General features: G+C 42.0%; 1 non-coding gene across 1 annotated transcript; it reads left to right on the forward strand.

The window, feature by feature from the left end:
- Positions 1–12,395: 12,395 nt before the first annotated feature.
- Positions 12,396–12,521, forward strand: LOC121454848. The gene has a single exon (XR_005975363.1). It is a non-coding gene; the product is annotated as a U6atac minor spliceosomal RNA (small nuclear RNA).
- Positions 12,522–12,731: the final 210 nt, after the last annotated feature.

Raw genomic sequence — 12,731 nt, forward strand, 5'->3', positions numbered from 1 at the left:
CAGGAAACTGGAACTCTCACTGTCAGGAGCAAGGACCAGAAAAGTGACATGTGTCATGCACATTCAGTAGAGGGCCCTCTCATACTTGGCCCTTGGACTCTGACAGCCTCTATGGATAAAGTGGCATTTGACTCAGACTCTGAAACTTTAAGTAACGAAGAGGGTGCTTTGAAGGAACATGGCTCAGGGTTAGCAGAGGTAGGGCAGGGTGCTGCTCTTCAGAAGAGTGTAGGCTGTTATTACAGGAGACTGAGACTGGCCCAGAAATATGAATAAAATTGCTTAAATTAGAAGGTTTTGCTATGTGTTGGATACAGTGCCAAAGACCTTACATTGTTTATCTCTTACCACATTATTCTTGTTTCACAGAGAGGAAAACAGACGTTTAGAGAAGTTGAGAAATTTGCCAAGATGTCACCATGGTAGGTGGCAGCACTGGGCTACAAATTCCAAAGGCCGCAGCTGGAACAAGAATAACATTGTACTTGGATCAGCTGGAAGAGCCTGGCCCTTGAGGAGAGGCAGTCAGGAGCCATGGAAGGTTTAGAATAAGAAGCAGAAAGAATGATGTTCAGGACTCAACTCTAGGCCTATGGCAACAGGGAAAGCATGGGATCATGTATTAGTTGTTTTCTTCACTGATGTGACCAGATTCCTGATGTTAACAGCCTAAAGGAAGAAATTGTTAATGTTTTGCCTTATGGTTTCAGTGACTTCAGTACACAGTCCTTGGTGCTGTTGACTGCAGGCCCATGGAGATGCAGACCTTTATAGTGGGAGGAAGAGAGTATAGTATAGACCCTCATAGTAAAGAGGAAAGAGTGTTGACTTCACGGTGGACCAGCCATGAGCTATATCCTTCCAAGCTTTGCTTCCAGTGACCTACTTCCTCCAGCTGAGCCCTGCCTATTAAACTTACCATGTGTCTTTTCTTCAGACCTTGCTATGTACTCAGGGAAGAACAGAAGTGAAGCAAGCCTGCGTCCTGGCTTCTGGGATGGGGTAAGCTATAGATTTGGAGACTTGGGCTGAGTAACTACTGATCACTAATGATTTCTGCCAGTGCCCGAAGGTGTTGTGACTCATGTTTTATGTACCATCAGCTATCTCTCAGCAGAGAGCTGCCAGAAAGTTAATTTCCTTTTTTCCTTTTTTTAATGCCCTAAGATATTCGTGAAACATGAAGACCATGAATATGGATGAAAGATAGTATAAGAGACTCCATGTTCACGAACAATGGTCCCAATTACTTTAATTTTTTTCTCTTTTTGTCTTATCATGCTAATTCTTTCAGACAATGAAAACAAGGCAGCTTCAGGTCCTCTGGCGGGGAAACAGGGCTCTCATGAAGGGGTTCTCAACCTTCCTAAGCCTCTTATGGAGAATTCTCACCCTTCCTGACCCTGCGACCCCTTAATACAGTTCCTCATACTGTGGTGACCTCTAACCACAAAGCTATTATGTTGCTACTTTATACTGTAATTGTGCTACTGTTATGAATCACAATGTAAACATCTGTGTTTTCAGGAGGTATTAGGCAGCTGCTGTAAGAGGGTCGTTCAACCCCCAGAAGGGTCACAACCCACATACTGAGAGCTGCTCTTAAGTGAGGCAGCCTGGTCCTCAGGGGGTCTGCCAAACAAACCTGCGCTCTTTGCAGAAGCTTCTCAAGCAAGAAAGTCTTGCATGAGACAGGATTCACTGCCTTCCTGATCTTTTCCTTTGCTCCATTTCGGCACACATTTATCACCCACCTCCATCTTTCTGGCGTTGCTACTGTTATTTGTGCTTGAATGGAAGGAGGGGGGGTGTGCTGCTGCTTGAATGAGTGCCCCACAAAACACACAAATGTGGCAGTCATTTATCAGCCGTTACCATTCAGGTGCTCGTTATGATAATCATCAAGTAATGATGCTCGGGGTAGCTGCTGAAGCCTGAATAGAAATCAGGTTGTCTGCGCTGACAAAAGGATAAAACTGGATCATGTGCCCATCTTCCAAGTTTACTGCGAAGGTTGTTAGGATGTGTGTCTTCGTGTTCTATTCGTTACAGGGGATTTGGCTTTGAGTTTCTTCAGTAATTCACGGTTGAATGTACATCTCCGCACTCATCATATGTTTCCAGGGACACGACCAGGTTTGTGATAGACAAGACAACTAACTTGTTGACACCCACAGCTGGTGGAACAGACCTCAGTGCAACAGCAACAAAACTGGTTCTGAATTTCATTACAGGCTGTCGCTGTAGTCCACATAGGCACGGCCCACGCTGCAGATTTCTGGCTGCATCTCTGGCAGCTGGGCCTTGGACAAAAATATTTTATGTTTTAAAAAAGTGATTTTTATTATATGTGCATTGGTGTTTTGCCTGTGTGAGGGTGTTGGATCCCCTGGAACTGGAGCTATAGACAGTTGTGAGTTGCCATGTAGTTGCTGGGAATTGAACCTCGGTCTTTTAGAAGAGTAGCCAGAACTTTTAACAAGTAAGCCATCTCTCCAACTCCCCTTACCCACCTAATGTTGTGATCTACAATGTTCACACTTGAGAATCACACAATTCAGTTACACACACACAATAATAAGAAACCATAATAATTCTTTGTGACTTTTCTCTTGCTGTGATAGAATATTCGGATACAAAGCAACTTGGGGGAGGAAAGCATTTATTTCATCTTGTATTTCCAGGTCAAAGACCATTATTGAAGGAAGTCTTGGCAGGATCTCAAGGTAAGGATTTGAAGGTGGGGCTGCTTGCTGTTCTACACAGCATGACCTTTAATATGGTAAATCATTAATCGCCAAGGAAGTCCAGCAGGAATCATGGAGGATGCTGCTGGAGGCTTGGACCATCTTCTCAGGGAATGTTGCCACCCACAGGGGACTGGACCTTCCTACATCAATTAACGGGCAGGACAATACCCCACAGGACCAGGATCTATCCCTGGTGCATAAGCTGGCTTTTTGGAACCCATTCCCTATGGTGGATGCCTTGCTCAGCCTTGATGTACATGGGGGTGGGGGAGGGAAGAAGGGGTCTGGGGAAAGGACTTGGTTCTGCCTCAACTAATGTGCCAGACTTTGTTGACTCCTCATGGGAGTCCACTTTCTGAGGAGTGGATGGAGGGTTGGTTCGGGGGTGTTGAGAGGGAGAGCAGGTGTGGGGGGAGGGGGAACTGTGGTTGGTATGTAAAATGAGTAAAAATTTTTAAAAAAGATAATACCCCCACAGACATGCCCATTGACTACTCTGGTTTGGGAAATCCTTTCTCAGGTGACTTTAGACTGTGTCGAGTTGAGAGTTAAGATCAACTAGAACATAATGTTTCAGGTTTGTTTATTATTTTGTGTTGGGCTATATTCATAGGTATACTAGGTTATGTAAGGGCCTGGGGGGCGGGGGCATGCCAGCTGAAGATCTTCCTATTGGCTGGTCCAGCTACAAAATCAAACCCCTTTATCTAGTGAGCGAGAAGTCCCAAAAAGCACTCCAAATCCAAGATCTCAGGACTCCAAGGGAACGTCTGGTGTAACTCCTTATAGAGTTGATCAGGAGCTAAGTCTCAAGAGGGAGGTTTGTCCCAGGGCACACAGGCCATGACAGTTCAGGGGCAATGATTTCCGCTTCAGTTCTTTCTTATACTGCTTTTCTGATTTTGCAAATCATCAATCTTATGTTTACATATATTTACTAATACATAAAAGTTTAAGGAAGATACAGACTTCCAGCTTTACAGTAACATTGCTGAGAGTTCCTGCAAGACCAGGCTCATTTCAGATGCCATGAGGGATGAAGTAGCTGATCAGAAGGGAATGACTGGCAGGGGACTGAATAGCAAATACCTGGTGGTTGGTAGGTTTTTAGGTAGGCACATACGCACGCACATACGCATGCACACACGCACACATGCCTGCATACACACGCACATTCGCACGCACACGTACACACACACGCTCACACGCACATACGCACACACACATGCACATATGCCTGCAAACACGCACATACTCCTGCACACACACAACAGGTAAGCAAGCGAGAGGATTTACCTTTAAGGAAAACTTTATAGAAAGGTTATTGGCTTGTATCCTATTACCTGTGGGATTCTGGGAGAGGAGAGGGGACAGATACTGGGAGGATTGATATATGTTAACCTGTTACACAAGAATTGTGTTTGGGGTTTCCTATTATTTCACTTTCACTTTTAGTAATATGTAAGAGATGGGAGGTAATCTGTTTTATGCAGAGAAACTTAGGTGCCAAGAGATGGGCATATTTCACCTGAATTCCAGCAATGTGCTTGCAGTGGGTGCTGTTGGGGTGCAATATTATGGGAGGAATATATGTTCTCATCCACTCCCTGTCCCTAGGTCAGGCTTAAATGACAGAAAGGGGCTGTCCAGTGGAACTGGGCTTATTCCCAATCTCTGGGGTTTGGTCAGAGTTTTCCTGACTGTCTTCACAACCCATGGAAACTGTAATGCTGAAGAGAGAGCTAGTATCCCACCTTCTGTACTTCACAGAGAGCCCAGCCAGCTCCTAAAGCTACAAGTGGATGAATGTGTAAATGGACGGGGGAGTAAGTGCCGGAAGAAATGAGACCTCCTTCTCTCTGTCTTGGAGTTGTTCTAGAAATGTTTGTATTTGGGGCTTCCCACTTCCCCTTCCTGGTGGCATGCTTACTTTCTTTGGGGGTAATGGGCTTTTCCTGCATGGGACAGGTCTCCTGGTAGCCCAAATAGGTTCCCAGATCTGGAATAAAATCTTGGCCAGGGGAACAAATCCAAATCGGTCTGGCTTGGACTCTGCTATGCAGGAATAGTCTGGGACAAGGTTATCAGTGTATGTTGGATACACACAGTTTCAGACTCTTTCATTCTGTTGGAATGGTCAGAGGCTACACACCACACACCAAGGTCATGCTGATATTTGATGCAAATACACCATCACAGTACCGGCCATGGAAGCCTCTCCATACTCGACTGCCTTCTCCAGCATCTGTGTATTTCTGGGGGGACCTAGACTAGTGAGTAAAATGGAGATGATGAATAATGGCAACCCCTGCATCTTTTGAGTTTTGAATGATAGTGGTGTATTTATGTGGCTCTCTCTGGAATACAATATTGTGTGGTTTCATGTTGTGCTACGCAGAGAACACACTGAAAGTTAGTGTGCAAGTGAAAGTGTCAATGGATCAACAGCTTTTGGAGGAAGCAGGAGGATGGGGGTGGAGAGTACTGAGTGCTGGGAGGAGTTGGCTGCCATACACGCCTGCTGAGGCTCCAAGTCACTCTGCTGGGACATGTTGGGGAATATTATTTTCAGATGTGTGACTTTTGTTTATGCTGCCTTTGTTTAACTCTGTGGAGCTGTGTTACTGTGCCTGTCTAAAACACCTGATAGTCTAATAAAGAGCTTAATGGCCAATAGTGAGGCAGGAGCGAGGATAGGCGGGGTTAGCAGGCTGAGAGTATAAATAGGAGGAGAAATCTGAGAGGAGGGAGAATGAGGAGCAAGAGAAGAAGGGGAGGAGGACATCAGGGGCCAGCCACCCAGCTACACAGCAAGCCATGAAGAAAGAAGTAAAGAAAGGTATAAAAAAAAAAGAGAGAGAAAGATAAAGACCCAGAGATGAAATGTAGTCCGGATAATATTTGTTAGGGAAAGTTGGCCAAGCTAAGGCCAGACATTTATAACTAGGAACAAGCCTACATGTGTGATTTATTTGGGAACTGGGTGGCAGGCCGTCTCAAAAAGCTAAAAGAGCAAAAACATCAAACATCACACAATAGGAAATGTAACAAAATGTACCTTTAAAGATATCAAACCATTAAGTGTAGCATGATTAATAAAAACCCAGAGACAGAAATCAGGATTCAACCTGAAGGTCAGAAAAGCAAAACAGCTAGCCACTGGCTCTTACCTCAACCTCAGTCTGAAAACGGTGATCCTCCCTCCAGGAAACCTCAGAATGAGACTGTGTGTGAGAGCTGTCTCCTTCCGTTTTATATTTCTCTCTAGTACTGAGATTAAAGGCGTGCACCACTACTGCCCGGTTTTTATGGAAAACTAGTGTGGCTACTGGGATTAAAGGTGTGTGCCCCACTGCCTGGTCTGTAAGGATGACCAGCGTGACTGTTTTACTCTCTGAACTTCAGGTAAGCTTTATTTATTAAAATACAAATGAAAAATCACTACAATTAAGTAAAGCAAAACTTCATTTAAGAAAGTTATAAAGGCCGGGCGATGGTGGCGCACGCCTTTAATCCCAGCACTCGGGAGGCAGAGGCAGGCGGATCTCTGTGAGTTCGAGACCAGCCTGGTCTACAGAGCTAGTTCCAGGACAGGCTCCAAAGCCACTGAGAAACCCTGTCTCGAAAAACCAAAAAAAAAAAAAAAAAAAAAAAAAAGAAAGTTATAAAGAAGCCAGTTGGCAGAAATTAAAATTCCAGGGCCATCACTTCTTCAAATAAAAATATACACTCATGTTTTATTTATCCATAGATACTGTGCCCCTATGTATTAGACAGTCACATAAGAAGATGAGCTTAGTGTGGGGCTCAGGATCCTTCCTCACAGCCTCCCAAAGAAGTAAAACTTTTTGCTTTGTCAAAATACTTGGAATTGTGCGGCCATATTCTTGGGATCTTGGGATGAGCCCTCAGATTTGTCCTGAGCCAGCTTTTTAATTCCTGACACCAGACAGTGTCTTGAAGCAGGTTGTCTCTAGCAGGGACAGGTCTGTGGTGGAACTACCTTTCCTTCTACTTTGTATGGGCGTCAAAAGAGTTGATGGCGGATGCGGTCCTCTTCTCTGATCTGGGTGCCATCGCAACTGTCTTCTCACCTCAACTAACACGTTCAAAATTATTCTCCATAGACATGCCCACAGGTCAGCCTGATTCAGAATTCCTCACTGATTCTCTTCCCACATTATTCTAGATTTTGTCAAGTTGACAAAACCAACCCCCAAGATGTTTTGCCTAAACAGTTTCTTTTTTGTGCTATTATGAATAGTTTCTAATTTTAATTCATATGTCTATGTTTTTATTGCATATATAGGGAACTATAATTGACTTTTGCTTATCTTTTATCTGTTAGTTGTGAAACCTGCTCAATTCTAAGAGGTTTTAGTAGTTATTTCCGTAGTCATCCACATTGATAATCATGTCATTTGCAATTGTGGATTGTTTGAATTCTTCTGTTTTGGTCTATGTGAATTTTCTTACCCCTTATTTCCTTTTGGAACGTCTACGCCAATACTGAACACTGTTCCAAGACTGCACATCCTAGCCTCGTTCCTAACGTGACTTCTCTGCAGATGTTCTCCATCAAGTCCAATAACTTTCCCTGTTTTTACTTTTCCTGAGAGTCTTAGTTACTTTTCTACTGCTGTGATAAAACACCATGAGCAAAGCAATTTGTAAAGAAAATGTTGAATTTGACTGACAGTTTCAGAGGAATAGAATCTATGAAGAAACGTTCAATGGTTAGCTTTTGGCAACTTGATATAAACTAGAGTCTCCTGGGAAGAGGGAACACCAATTAAGGACAAATTAAGGAATTGTCTCCATCTGATTTGCCTGTAGGAATGTCAATAGGGTAATTTTCTTGATTAATGATTGATGTGGGAGGGTCCAGCCCACTCTGGGTGGTACCACCCCTGTGCATGTGGGCCTAAGTTGTATAAGAAGGGTAGCTGAACAAGCCAGAGGCTCCATCACACAAACAGTGTTCCTTTGTGGTTTCTCTTGGAAGTTTTTGCCTTGAGTTCCTCTGATGGAGTGTAAACTGTCCTGTACAAGTTGGTTTGGTCAGTGTTTTATTACAGAAACAGAAGGAGAACCAGGACAGAAGTTGGTAACAGAATGTGGTATTTTACTGTGATAGATCTGAACACACTGTTTTGGGGAGGATTGTGGAAGGGTTTTGGAACTTTGAATTGGAAAAGCCTTTGAGTGCTCAGAACTTAATGAGCTAGGCTCTAGAAGTTTGTAAGATAAGAAATGTTGGGAGAAATGTTGATTATGGAGGTCTGGCTTATAAAGTTTCAGAGGGAAGTTTGGGAGTCCTTCACTGATTCTAGTGGCTGTTCACATGATATTTTGTAATCAGAATCTGTGGTTTTAGTCAGTGGGGCCTACAGGATCAGCTGTGATTAACAAGAGACCAGACTCACTGAGGCAACATTTTCTATGAGTATTTCCTCAGGCTCAGCACACAGAAGCTGTTGTCCAATCGTGTGTGTGTGTGTGTGTGTGTGTGTGTAAAACTGTATCTTTAACTGGAAGGCAAACTTGATAATGTGTAAGAGTCTCCCATATGGTCCTGGTTTTGAAGGTATGAAGGGGCCATATAAAACAGTTGAGGTTTGGCACTGTGAGAGACCAGGAGGGGCTGTTGGTGAGGTACAGCCTTTGTTGCATTTGGTGACCCCAGGATTCAAGAGATCATGGAGAGAAACTAAGGCTACCATGAGAGGCCAGAAAAGGTGAAGGCTCAGTTGCAGTGGAAATCACATGATATACGGTATAGCAGGATCATGGGATGTATTCCAAAGACAGTGACTGGTGTGGAATAGGGAAGGTTCAAGACTGCTGGGCAAGCTGTGTGTGTTTCGGATGGCAAAGCTGACGAGGCAATACTGCCCAAGTCCTCTGGAGCCTAAAAGATCACAAATAAGCCTCAGACTTCAGATACAGAGCTGTTTGCATGGTTAGATTTTGCTTTTGCTTTGATCTGATCGTAACTGTGGCCTGGTTCTTCTTTCTTGGAATAAGAACATCTGACATGCTTTTGACTTTGTAGGAACCCTCAATTGAGACACTGTCTTTGTATTCAAGTCCGGCTACTTCTCTGGCTCTTCTGGGAGGCAAGGACTCTGTCCTGCTTCTCTCTCTCTCTTTTTTTTTTTTAAATTTATTTATTTATTAAGGATTTCTGCCTCCTCCCCGCCACCGCCTCCCATTTCCCTCCCCCTCCCTGATCAAGATCCCCTCCCTCATCAGCTCGAAGAGCAATCAGGGTTCCCTGACCTGTGGGAAGTCCAAGGACCGCCCACCTCCATCCAGGTCTAGTAAGGTGAGCATCCAAACTGCCTAGGTAGGCTCTCCCAAAGCCAGTATGTGCAGTAGGATCAAAAACCCATTGCCATTGTTCTTGAGTTCTCAGTAGTCCTCATTGTCTGCTATGTTCAGCCAATCAGGTTTTATCCCATGCTTTTTCAGACCCAGGCCAGCTGGCCTTGGTGAGTTCCCAATAGAACATCCCCATTGTCTTAGTGTGTGGGTGCACCCCTCGCGGTCCTGAGTTCCTTGCTCGTGCTCCCTCTCCTTCTGCTCCTGATTTGGACCTTGAGATTTCAGTCCTGTGCTCCAATGTGGGTCTCTGTCTCTGTCTCCTTTCATCGCCTGATGAAGGTTAATATTCAGGAGGATGCCTATATGTTTGTCTTTGGATTCACATTCTTATTTAGCTTCTCTAGGATCGCGAATTATAAGCTCAATGTCCTTTATTTATGACTAGAAGCCAAATATGAGTGAGTACATCCCATGTTCCTCTTTTTGGGTCTGGCTTAACTCACTCAGGATGGTGTTTTCTATTTCCATCCATTTGTATGCAAAATTTAAAAAATCCTTGTTTTTTACTGCTGAGTAATACTCTAATATGTATATATTCCATACTTTCTTCATCCATTCTTCCATTGAAGGGCATCTAGGTTGTTTTCAGGTTCTGGCTATTACAAACAATGCTGCTATGAACATAGTTGAACATATACTTTTGTTGTATGATAGGGCGTCTCTTGGGTATATTCCCAAGAGTGGTATTGCTGGGTCCAGGGGTAAGTTGATCCCGAATTTCCTGAGAAACCGCCACACTGCTTTCCATAGTGGTTGCACAAGTTTGCATTCCCACCAGCAATGGATGAGTGTACCAAATCTTAAGCTTTTACAGTGCTTGAAAGTTTTAAAAGACAGTGGTACTTTTAAAGTTATACTATGTTTTACATTGTGATATTAACATGAGATCTTGGGGATAAACAAAAAAGAAATTGTTATAATTCTACATTGATATGTTTGTGTGTCAAATTGGTGAGTGGTCTATTGTGTTGGTTATTTTTTGTCACGTTGACACAAATTAGAGTCACATGGGAAAAGGGAACCTCAGTTAAGGAATCACCTCAATCATATTGGCCTGTGGAGAGGTCTGTGATTTTATTGATTAATGACTGATGTGGGAGGGCCCCGTCCACTGTGCTGTCCCCAAACAGGTAGTCCCAGATAGTATAAGGAAGATAGCTGAGTAAGCCTCAGGGAGCAAGCCAGAAAGAAGCATTCCTCTGTGGTTACTGCTTGAAGCTCTTGCCTTGACTTCATGCCTTGGTTTCTCTTAATGATGAACTGCAACATGTAATCAAGAAGAAACCCTCCCCCACACCAAGTTGTCATCTTGCTCTGGGAATCCCCTATCCCAGATTTCCTTATTCAGTGCTTCTCTTTTTATGTGCAAAATGGCATGATGATGAAATTATTCTTATCTGGAATAATGAAATGTATTGATTGGTTTTTAAATATTGAATTAGACTTGCAGTCTTGGAACTATTCCTATTTTATCAAATTTTTGCTTCTGTAGTCATGAGAAATACTGGTCTCCACATTAAAAGATTAATTGCCTTTTTCTGATTATGGTATCAAAGGAATACTAATTATATACAGTTAACTGGAAAATGTTAGTTATCTCCCTTTTTAAAGAATGTTTTATATAGGGTTGATACAAACTTTTTAGATATGTTATAGAGGTCTCTAGTGAGACTATTTGGGTGGGGGATTAGTACAGGGGTTGAAAATTTGCAAACTAAATCCTTCATAGTGAAGAGCTAGTCAAATTACTGATTTTATACTAGGTGAATGTGGTAACTTTTGTCTTGGGGAACCCCGTTTCATCCATCTTGTGAATGTTATGTGTGCAGACTATTTCTATATTAATCCTTTAATGTCTGCAGAATCTGTAGTGATGTATCCTGCTATATGTCATATCTTTTTTGTATCAGTCTTGCTAGGTTTTTATACATTTTAGTGATCTCTTCCAAGTACCAGTGCTTTGTTTTATTAATCTCTTACTGTTCTGTTCTAATTTTAACCAATTTTTGCTGTAATATTTATTACCTTTATTCAACCCATGGATTATTTTGCTTTCCTTTTATATTTTGATCCTTAGTATGTGAACTTAGATGATTAATGAAAGATATTTTCTTTTTTCTAATGTTGGTATTTTGTGCTGTGAACTTTTCTTCCTTTTTAGTTGACTGTGTTATTATTTTCTTTGAAATTTCCTTTGATTAATGGATCATTTAGAAGTGTTTTGTTTGGTTTTTAAGATTAGATACTTCCTCATTATATATTACTGTTTGATTTCATTGTTATCAGAGAACACATTCTCTAATGTGTGTTTAAATTTCTTGAGGTCAGCTTAATGACCTATCTTGATATATGGCTACTAGACACTTGAAAAGAAATAGATTTGCATTTGGGTGAAAGGCTGTGTAAATGTTCCTTTTATTTTGTTGGTAGAAGATGCTGAGTTTTTCTATTTCTTTGCTAATTTCCTGTCTAGGTGTTCTCACAGTTGTTGAGAGGGGATATTATAACACACCTGTGGATGTACTTCTTAGGCATTCTTTACAGCTTTGTTTGGTGTGTGCATATTTAGGATTGCTTTGTGTTTTTAGAGGAAATGATCTTTTTTATCAACTTGTAATACCACTTCTGTTTCTGGCAATTGTCTTACCTATGAAATATATTTTACCTGATATTAATTTAGCCATTCCTACTGTTATTTGATTGATGTTTGTATCATGTATTTCCTATCCTTCTACTTTCAATGTGACTACATTATAGTTTGAAGTGAGCTTGTGATATATAAGTTGGTGTTCTGGACTGAATGTTTGTGTCCTTTCTCAAACCCATATGTGAAAATTTTAACTCCTAGTGGCATAATATTTATGTGAATATTGGGAAATAGAACTCTTGTAATGAGATTGGACATTATATTAGGTACCTTTCTTTTTGTAACAAAGTTTCTTACAGAAACAAATTAAGGAATGAAGGTTTTGTTTTGGAGCATAGTTTTTGAGGGTACAGCCAATCATGGACATGAAGGTTTGGCAGAGTCAAGGTAGCTGGAGTGTGTGACTATGGTTCTTTATATCTTGGTGGGTCAGGAAGAAGAAAAGAAGACATTTACTAGCTAGGATCCATGTCCCCCAAATTCTACAACCTCCCAAGACCATGCCACTGGAAGAGGGCCAAGTGTTCAAACTCATGAGCCTGTGGAGGATATTCCACCTTTTAGTTTAAGTTATCTGAGAGCAGGGAACCTCAGTTAAGAAAATACCTCCAGTGTTGTATGAAAGGAGAGAAGGTTAGCACTCCCCTTGACAAGGATGGAAGAGGCCCTTGGGCGTAACAACACGCATACGGTTAAGGCATTGCCACCTACTTCGTGGCATCTAACCACTGTTTTTCAAACTTTCGTTCACTATAAATGGAGAAAACAAAATTTTCCAGGATAAAAACAAATTTAAACAATACGTAGCCACAAATCCAGCCTTACAGAAAATAATAGAAGGAAAATCACTAACCAAGGAGTCCAACAATAACCACAATAACTCAGACATCTAGAGACTCTTCACCAGCGCAAATCAAATAAGGAAAACACACAAACCCCACTACTAA

Source organism: Microtus oregoni, unplaced genomic scaffold (assembly GCF_018167655.1).
Source record: "Microtus oregoni isolate MIOR12 unplaced genomic scaffold, Mior012 000012F_ref0000307, whole genome shotgun sequence".
NCBI classification, from domain to species: Eukaryota; Metazoa; Chordata; class Mammalia; order Rodentia; family Cricetidae; genus Microtus; species Microtus oregoni.